The sequence below is a fragment of the Trachinotus anak genome, unplaced genomic scaffold, assembly GCF_046630095.1.
Source record: "Trachinotus anak isolate AG129_WGS33_773 ecotype Australia unplaced genomic scaffold, CSIRO_AGI_Tana_v1 ptg000003l, whole genome shotgun sequence".
Lineage (NCBI taxonomy): Eukaryota > Metazoa > Chordata > Actinopteri > Carangiformes > Carangidae > Trachinotus > Trachinotus anak.
The window spans coordinates 18,380,891-18,390,926 of NW_027273854.1; the positions used below are offsets into that span (position 1 = coordinate 18,380,891).

The following is a 10,036-nucleotide window of genomic DNA, read 5'->3' on the forward strand; positions in this document are numbered from 1 at the left end:
AAACTGATCTCCAGACCAAATAAGATAGATAAGATGTTTAAATAAGTCATCAAAAAAACTCACATCAGTGTCAGTTTTTGTGTCAGAAAATATGAGTCAAACCTGAGAGAACACCACTTTAAATAAACGTCCATGTATCTCCCTAGAAATCAGAGAAGAAAAAAGCTCCTCAGTAAGTGATCCAGTGATAGCTGTCAGTCTATACAATTGTACATAACAAAGAGGATCTTAAAATAGCTCATTCAGTTCACTTATAGGTCTAAAATGTGAACAAACATGAAAAACAGACTCAAGCTGAAGCCAACAGGTTAACACACTAATACATGGCAACATATTTACTGTTTCTAGGAAAAGTTCATCTGTTCTGTTTTCCAGAGGAGTTGCTATCACTGCTGGTTGCCTACAGCATATCTGATATAAACAAACTCCACAGTGTGACTCATTAGAAACTGACAAAATAATTATTTAGTGTTGAAGAGCAGTGAGTATATCTGTGTATTTGATGTAGCTGCATTTGAAGCAGATTTACTGAGTGAAGTCGTGTTGCTTCCATGAACTCCACTTCCATGGTTTGTGCAGAAAATATCTTCTGAACCTTTGGGTGAGTTAACTCTAAAACAGGGGGGTGAGCTACTGGTGGCTCTTGAGTGTCTAAGTGTTTTTAGTTGTCTGTGAAAAACAGCTGTTGCGGTATTAAGTCGTACCAAAATAAAACACATCTGAATTGTGTCTTTATTGCCGCCACTTTTATCTGAAAACAATATTAAACACCTAAAATTCTTAATCTGTGACTTTCAGAGATGGACAGAGTACTCGACCCCAGTACTTGAGTAAGAGTACAAATACTACCGGTCAAAATTTACTCCGTTACAAGTAAAAGTAGCTCAGTCTAAATGTTACTCAAGTAAGAGTAAAAAAGTACTTGCTTTTAAAGGTACTTAAGTATCCAAAAGTACATGCTTTTAAATTTACTTTAAATAAAAGTAAGAGTAAGAGTAAGAGTAAACTTCTTATTTTTCACATCAATGAATTACTATAATTTTTTCTAAATGAATTTAAGGACCTTTTAACTCTTGTTTCTGAGAATTAACTCTTTGAAACCACCTGCATTGATGTGCTTGCTTTTAGAACCACAATGTTATATAAAGCCTGCAGAAACACCTCTAAGAACAAATACAATGAATGGGATCATAAGAGGACAGCAGATGTTGCAGATGCAGTGTTTATTAACAATCATTAAAATTGTAACCAAATGAACCTGCACCGTCCAACTAACTCTCTATCATTTAGCTAAGTTGGGAACTGGAACCCCCTCATAGACCAATGTTGTCCCCAGAGCACTGGTTGAGAACCACTGCTTTACAAAAAACTACATCTCTGCTTTCAATAACTCAATGTTGAAGTCACTTGACTTTCCAGGAAGGACATGTACCAGTACAATATAGGAGCACAACAAACTCTGTCTCCCCATGTCTGTCTTGTCTGTCTCCGTGCCTGTCTCCCAATGTCTGTCTCCCCATGTCTGTCTTGTCTTGTCTCTTGTCTCTATTATCCGCTTTTACGTAGATCCCAGTGGAGAGCGTGCACTGTGATAGGTTTCATTCTTTGACAAACACAGCTTGTGTCCAATAGTATTTTAGAATAAAAAAAAAAATTTCCAAAAAGAGCAGACCTGAAAGTAACGAGTACTTTTCAGCCTTCCTAGAAATTTACTCGAGTAAAAGTAAAAATATTTGTCTTAGAAATGTATTCAAGTAAGAGTAATAAGTACCAAAGAAATCTAATACTCAAGTAAAGTACAAATCCTCTGGATATGTACTTAAGTACAGTACTCAAGTAAATTTACTCCGTTACTGTCCACCACTGGTGACTTTCCTCTAAGTCACAAGGTTTCATGGAAATTAGAGCAGAAAGAGCAGAACAGTCTTAGTTTCACTTTCACATCACCTGTGATGTCACCTATTGGACATTTTGGTCAGAGGTCACTGACCGTTGCTCTCGCAGTGAAACGCCGGAGGAGAGGAAAACGTGCCGGTGCGCTTGCGCGTCTCCGCCGGCGCGGACTCCGCACACTGCTCCCAGGTATCTTTCTCTCCAAGGTGCGTTCACTGCCCAATAAACTGGATGAACTTCAGCTACTGGTGCAGAAGAACAGAGACTTTTCCTCATCTTCCGTCCTGTGCTTCACAGAGACGTGGCTGTGTGGATCGATCCGGACTCTGCGCTGGAGCTGGCCGGCTTCCAGCTCTTCAGAGCGGATCACGACATAGAGCTGTCCGGCAAAACCAAAGGTGGAGGAATCTGCTTTTATGCAAACAGTGGCTGGTGCAGAGACGTGACAGTGATCCTGCAGCACTGTTCTCCTGACCTGGAGACTTTCATCATAAACTGCAGGCCCTTCTACTCCCCCCGTGAGTTCACCTCATTCATCCTGGTCAGTGTTTACATCCCACCACAGGCCACAGCAGATACTGTGTGTGGAGCGGACCAACCCGGACTCCTTAGTTATTGTCCTTGGTGACTTTAACAAAGGGAACCTCAGCCACAAACTGCCCAAATACAGACAGTTTGTTAACTGCCCGACCAGAGAGGGGAACACTCTGGACCACTGTTACACCACAATCAGTGGAGCTTATCACGCCGTCCCCCGGGCTGCACTGGGCCACTCTGACCTTGTCATGGTCCACCTGATTCCCACATACAGGCAGAAACTAAAACTGTGTAAACCTGTTGCGAGGACATCAAAGCAGTGGAGCAGTGAAGCCATAGAGGATCTGCGGGCATGTTTGGACTGCACTAACTGGGAGGTGTTCAGGACTGCTTCCAACAGTCTGGATGAGTTCACAGAGGCTGTGACGTCATACATCAGCTTCTGTGAGGACTGCTGTATCCCATCACGCACCAGGGTGAGTTATAACAATGACAAACCCTGGTTCACAGCTAAGCTCAGTCAGCTCAGGAGGCAAAAGGAGGAAGCTTTCAGGAGTGGGGACAGGGACAGGTTTAAAGAGTCCAAGTACAGGTTTAGCAAAGCGGTGAGAGAAACTAAACAACTGTACTCTGAGAAACTTCAGCTCCAGTTCTCAGCCAATGACTCTGCTTCTGTCTGGAAAGGGCTCAGACAGATCACTAACTACAAACCTAAACCCCCCCACTCCATTAACGACTTCCGTCTGGCCAACGATCTGAATGAGTTCTACTGCCGCTTTGAAAGACAGTGGGACAAGCCTGACACTAACCTCCACATCAGAGCCACATCAGAACCCCCCTCCTCCTCCCCTACCAAAGGAACGTCTCTCTCTATCCTGGACAGAGATGTCAACAGGCTTTTTAAGAAGCAGAACCCCCGCAAAGCAGCCGGTCCTGACTCTGTCTCTCCATCATCCCTGAAGCACTGTGCTGATCAGCTGTCTCCAGTGTTCACAGACATCTTCAACACCTCACTGGAGACCTGCCACGTGCCAGCCTGCTTCAAATCCTCCACCATCATCCCTGTCCCCAAAAAACCAAGGCCCACAGGACTAAATGACTACAGACCCATTGCCCTGACCTCTGTGGTCATGAAATCATTTGAGCGCCTTGTCCTGTCCCACCTCAAATCCATCACTGACCCACTCCTGGACCCCCTGCAGTTCGCCTACAGAGCCAACAGGTCTGTAGACGACGCCGTCAACATGGCTCTCCACTTCATCCTCCAGCACCTGGACTCCTCAGGGACCTATGCCAGGATCCTGTTTGTGGACTTCAGCTCTGCCTTCAACACCATCATCCCGGCTCTGCTGCAGGACAAGCTCTCCCAGCTGAGCGTGCCTGACTCCACCTGCAGGTGGATCACCGACTTCCTGTCTGACAGGAGGCAGCACGTGAAGCTAGGAAAGCACGTGTCTGACACCCAGACCATCAGCACTGGATCCCTGCAAGGCTGCGTTCTTTCTCCTCTGCTCTTCTCCCTGTACACCAACACCTGCACCTCCAGCCATCAGTCTGTCAAGCTCCTGAAGTTTGCAGACGACACCACTCTCATTGGACTCATCTCTGATGGCGATGAGTCTGCCTACAGGTGGGAGACTGACCGTCTGGTGACCTGGTGCAGGCAGAACAACCTAGAGCTAAACGCTCTGAAGACAGTGGAAATGATAGTGGACTCCAGGAAGAGCCCAGCCCCACCCACCCCCATCACCCTGTGCGACTCCCCCGTGGCTACCGTGGAGCATTTTCGCTTCTTGGGAACCACCATCACACAGGATCTCAAATGGGAGCTGAACATCAGCTCCCTCATCAAAAAAGCTCAGCAGAGGATGTATTTCCTGAGGCAATTGAAGAAGTTCAACCTGCCAAGGACTATGATGGTGAACTTCTACACCTCCATCATTGAGTCCATCCTCACCTCCTCCATCACCATCTGGTACGCTACTGCCACGGAGAGGGACAATAACAGACTCCCACCCTGGACACAAACTCTTTGAGACACTCCCCTCTGGCAGGAGGCTGCGGTCCTTCAGGACCAAAACCTCTCGCCACAAAAACAGCTTCTTCCCATCTGCTATTAGCCTCATCAACAAGGCTAGAGAGCCCCACTGCTGCTGATCAATTGCACCAATCACCAGAAAAAATTCCTTGTATGTGAAAACATACTTGGCAATAAAACTGATTCTGATTCTGATTCTGATTCTGTGATTTGTTAAGAGCAGGTGGGAGGGGTTTGTGAAGGGCTGACCTATCAAATCGTCTGATCTGTATATAGAGAACAGTAACAACTGTTAGGGTTCATGATAAGGAAACACAAAGCAAAGGTGAGTTTGTACAACATTTCTACAATGTGTTTGCGTAAATACCTAAAAATTGGTGAATGTATATAGTTTTTATAGCAATGACTGTTCAAACATAAACTTGTTTATTTATTTATCATTTATTTTTTATGTGTTTCTTTAAGTCTTATCTGCTCTGATTTCTGTGGAAGTGTGTGTATGACTAAGTGCGTTTGCTTGTTGTTATCTCGCCTTTGGATTTGATCTTTTCCTCATGAGTGAGTGTGTGTGAGGAATCTAGAGTGGTGAAATATTGGGGCCTTCAGGGAAAAGAAATTGGAAATTGCTCACATCAGAAAGAAAAGTTTCTTCTCTCCAGCAACAGAAAAATCAAACCAACAGGAGTTTAAACTGTCTCTCAGGGCAGACTGCAGTTGAAGAACAGAAGTGAAATCTTCCATGTTCATATTTTTGTAGACTATACATATGATCCATGAACATGCAAATCTAATTTTTTTCACTTTTACATCTCTTTTTCACCCTCAGATGCGGCCCAGACCACCTCCGAGTGATGCATCTCAAATGCGTCATGCGTCCATTCACACCTGAACTTAGGCCCTGTTCACACCTGGTATTAACATCCACGCTGAGTGATCCAATCACAAGTGGACAGCTCTAAGTTCAGGTGTGAACGTGCCTAGGATGCATTCAGGATGCATTTGAGATCTGATCACTCAGACCACATTCAGAGGTGGTCTGGTTCACATGTGGCCACATTATTTTAGCAGTGTGAATGCAAATGTGTCCTGGCCACATTGAAGGACCGCCTAGTCTAGTGACATCCTCTGCAACAGTCTAATTAGTCTCGTCACAGTTTCATAATAAATGGAAAATATTTTACTATTTATAATGGATAAAACCTGATTTCGCTATCGAGCTGTGCCGAACACATTTATTTGCTCAACCTTTCATTACCACTTGCTCTCTCACTTGTCCTCTCTCTCTCTCTCACACTCACCTACACACACATACACAGAAGCACACTGACAATAGGCCGAGTGTCAGATCGCCTAAAAACATACCTTGCATACCTGATTATTTGCATATGAAGGGGGGAGGTGAGATCCAATCACAAATGCTTACTGGAGACGCATGTGGAGATGCATTTTAAAGCCAGGTGTGAACAGGTCCAATGTGTAACTCTTGGGCCCTGTTCAGACCTGGTATCAATATCTGTCCTGAGTCATCTGATCACAAGTGGTCAGCTACAAGGTCTGGTGTGAACACACCCAGGAGGCATTCAGGACACATAAGTAGGCTACATCAGTCACACTTGGGCTGCTGTCCAAAAGTTAAAAGACTCTCCTTTCTTAAATTCATTTAATTGACTGTCATGTGGCCAAGAAAAGATGTGAAGGACAATTCGTAAGGACTTAGGAAAAGACAAAGAGACTGAACTTTCACTAGGCTTTTTTTTTTAAAAAAAACAACTTTATTTATAACATATGGACATCAAATATTCCTTCCTAACTACAAAAAACAAACAGGAATGAAATGTTGAAATTAGGTAACATGTAAGAAATACCCAAGCAGAGATAATTGACCCATTAAAATAATAATTCAATAAAATATGAAACTGAGCAAGAGGTCAGAATAAATTATATTCAGACATAAGTATGTAGAGTTTCCTGATATGATTTGACATACATTCGCTAAGTGGAATAAATACATTTTTAGTGCTTTACACAATGGGAGGGGATTTAGTAAAATTACATTATAAATATAGTATTTTGTTATAATGATGATATTGTTAATTAGAAATCTGGTCAGATTTTAAAAAGAATAGATTGTGGATTTGGAGCTCAGACAAGGATTTCCATAAATTTTGAATTGTGTCACAAACATAAAACAGCTGCTCTGATGTTTCTATATTCATGTGGGACAGCTGAGTTTATGGTGTGTCCAGTACAGAACATAGGTGCATTGCTTTAAATGTTTCTGTGGCAATGTATTGTGGGACAGCATTTTCTCCTTTCATTTCTTAAAGGAAGGTCCATTGTTTCCTAAAGGAGATACGATAGGAAGCACTGGAGCTCCTTTCCTTATCAATTAGAGAAGTTGAACAGCTTTTGTCATGGCTGCCACTCAGCTACTTCCAGGTCTCTTCAGCTTTTTAGGAACCTTCCTAAGCAAAAAAATGTTTTGCTTTTTTGACCGCAGCCCTGGCTTTAAAGTGTGTCTCCACATGCTTTTTGAGTGACCACTTGATTGGATCTCACTTCCTCTTTATATGCAAATAATATGTGTTGTTGTTTTTAACCAATCCAACAGACGGGTCTGTTGTCAGTGTGCTTGTGTCAAATCAATGCGCTCTGCACAGCTCTACACAGAAGGAGGCAACAATGCCTCTGCTGTGTGAGGCAAAATAAGAAAGATATTCTGATTGATAATTTCAGAAGTAAATATAGCTTAAGCAAATATAGTTTAAAACGAAGCACAGTCTATGTGTTTAATTTATGTGTTTGATGTTTTTTCAGATGACACTGTGGTTATAAAATCAGCATTCTAACAGCAGAGCAGCGGCTTAAAAATTGCTCTGAACTTGTAAATGGGAACAGCTCTATTGGGATGTATTAAAATTCTGTAGCCTATATGTGAGTACAGAGAGCAGCAGAGAAACAAACAGATAAAGGGCTGAAGCTATAGCTGAGACTAGATACAATGCAAATAACAAACTTGGAGGGGGCTGAGGGAAAGACCGCAATGGTTCAGCAGTGGCACCAAGGGTCTGAGGCCACAGACTGTGGGGCTTTAGCAGGAGAGTGAGCTGCTAAAGCAACAACATTACAACATGTATATGTCACAGTAACATCATAATAGCATTGTCACAGACATGCAATGCAAGAGTAACAATAATGGTCAATAAATCTCTTTAATCGTTGGGTTTATTTACTATTTACTTCATATCGACCTGTATGCAGTTATCATTTTACTGTTTTCTTAGTGTGACGCAATGGATGAACCTGATGGTGATGGTGATGAACACTCCTGGAAGAATTATGACAGCACAAGAGCAGGAAAAAGAAAACATGGCATCACTACTGCAACAACAACCAAAGATAATTCAAACAACAAAACTGCCCAGGTAGCATCAAATCTCGCCATTTGATGGATGGTGTGGCAGAGATCGCCTGGTACTGTCCTGCTGGAAAACCCAATGATGCCTTCACTGACTGCACTGCCTTCTGTAATCTTCATGGTGATGCTCTGACATTTGAAAAACAGTGTGACATACTGATTGAAAAATCTTCAGCCAATGTTGTTCTTGTACCAACTCTGGAGAAAAGCCAAAAAAGTTCTACAGTTATCTCAGCCCTTTTCAAGTCTCAGAAGCCGCTCATTATTCTCATTGTTGATGACAGAAACTTGAATCACCACTTGAATGGTCTTGAATGTATATGTATTTTATTCAGCTGTGTTGGTAGTAAATCCAGTGAGTCAATAAAAGCACAAAATAAAAACGAAGTTCTGTAAATGATCATCATTACCACTAGATGTCACACTAGACCTCCAGCATCTCAGCAAATTGACATTTACTTAGCTGCATATCTGTAAATAGTGCTTGGCCTCAGGTGGTAACAATTTTCAATCTCCTAAATAAATAAAAAGGAAAGGAAAGTATCTTTTATGTGGATTTCCAGTATAAAAACTCCATCATTTACCAGATAGTTTTGATATGGCCAAGAATGAGTCTGTTTATTTGCTTGATAGTTCTTTTCTCAGACAACACATATAAAGTGCACGTAAAGTAAAAGCAACACACGTACTGCGGCTGCCTTTTGGCTCCTCAATTCAGGTAAACCTACTTAATGATACCCTGCTTACTGTGTTTAGCTAACTGGGTAATTTCAAAGGCCACAATATAAATTTGTTAAGGTTTGGTTTAAGGACCCAAAAGCAGAACCCAAACTTGAGACAATGTGTAAGGTTGAAAACAGGTTTGTTTGTTTGTTCTGACAATAAAGGTGGAAGTGGGGAGTGGGACAGGGCCAAGGGTTTCTGATGCTGGCTCGAGAGTCTTTCATGGGAATCCAGGGCAGAGGGGCGGGCAGGCTGGCAGATCACAGTCTGAGGAGAACCGTTGAGAACAGGCAGGCAGTGATGGAATAAATGCAGGACGCTCCAAAGATGAAAAAGGATCAGAGTGAGGCAGACATAACAGGGAAGAAGGCAGCAGGTGTGCAGGTGAGTTTGAGGGAACAGGAAAGAAGCTCGCTACGCCCTGGTTGGAGACACGCATACACTCACAGAGAGAAAAGCAAACAGGGGTCAAACAACACGTGCTAGGGTGGAGGGGGAAGAAACACAAGGTAGGATGCAGTTACGTCCACATGTGCCCTGTCTGTGTCAACCGAACACGTGACAAAACAATAGTCTATTCAACTTTAAGCTGAACTTCGGTTGTGACAAAACAATTTTGACAATCAGGTTGACTGTGTCGATTGCTCACCTGACAAAACAACGGTCTGTGTCAACTCAACTTCACACTTTAGGCCTCCCTGTATTGTCTTGTTGCAAGCTGAAATTAACGTATATCATAACGTCTGCACCCCTAGGAGACCCCTGAATTACATCCATGGATGTATTATAAGACCTTAGTCTTATTATTAGTAATAATAAGTATGATTAACCCTAGCCCTAACCCAAAGTATTATTAGTCTTAGTCTTATCTTAAGTCTTATCCATGGAAGCAACAGGTAATCAGACCTCCTTGCATGATGTGTGTGTGTGTGTGTGTGTGTGACAGAGATGTACAACATATGACGATGTTCAAAATAGTAATCGTTATTTAATCGTTTAATCGTTATTTAGCACACGGATTTTAAGTTCAGGATTGAAATTATTTTCTGTAGCAACGTTTGTGACCAAAGCTAACGGCAGCCTAGTTGACAGCGGGTGTGTGTGAGATCGAGTAGCCGTGGCTTGATAACGTTATGTGGGTTAGTATGATCGTTAATTTCACATTTCATTTTCTCTGTTTTTAGAAGAAACCTCAGGCTCAGAAAGAAAGACCTGCAGGACAAAGGCTAAATGATGAAGTGTGCACTGGAGCCTTCATTAGAGACTGTGGATGGATGGATATAAATATAATATTTAGAAATATATATTATAATGGATGGGTAGAAAAATTCATATACTATAATAACATCGATATGAATACAAATATACTATGGGGTAATATAATAGATGGATAGGAATATAAAATATTAATTGGCAATTAAATCCTT

At 42.2% G+C, this 10,036-nt stretch overlaps 1 long non-coding RNA gene across 1 annotated transcript; it reads left to right on the forward strand.

Annotated features, from left to right (window-relative positions):
- The first annotated feature begins 4,677 nt into the window (after positions 1–4,677).
- Positions 4,678–8,273, forward strand: LOC139608893 (uncharacterized). Its single transcript, XR_011685110.1, has 2 exons — positions 4,678–4,793; positions 7,753–8,273. It is a non-coding gene; the product is annotated as an uncharacterized lncRNA (long non-coding RNA).
- The last annotated feature ends 1,763 nt before the right edge of the window (positions 8,274–10,036 follow it).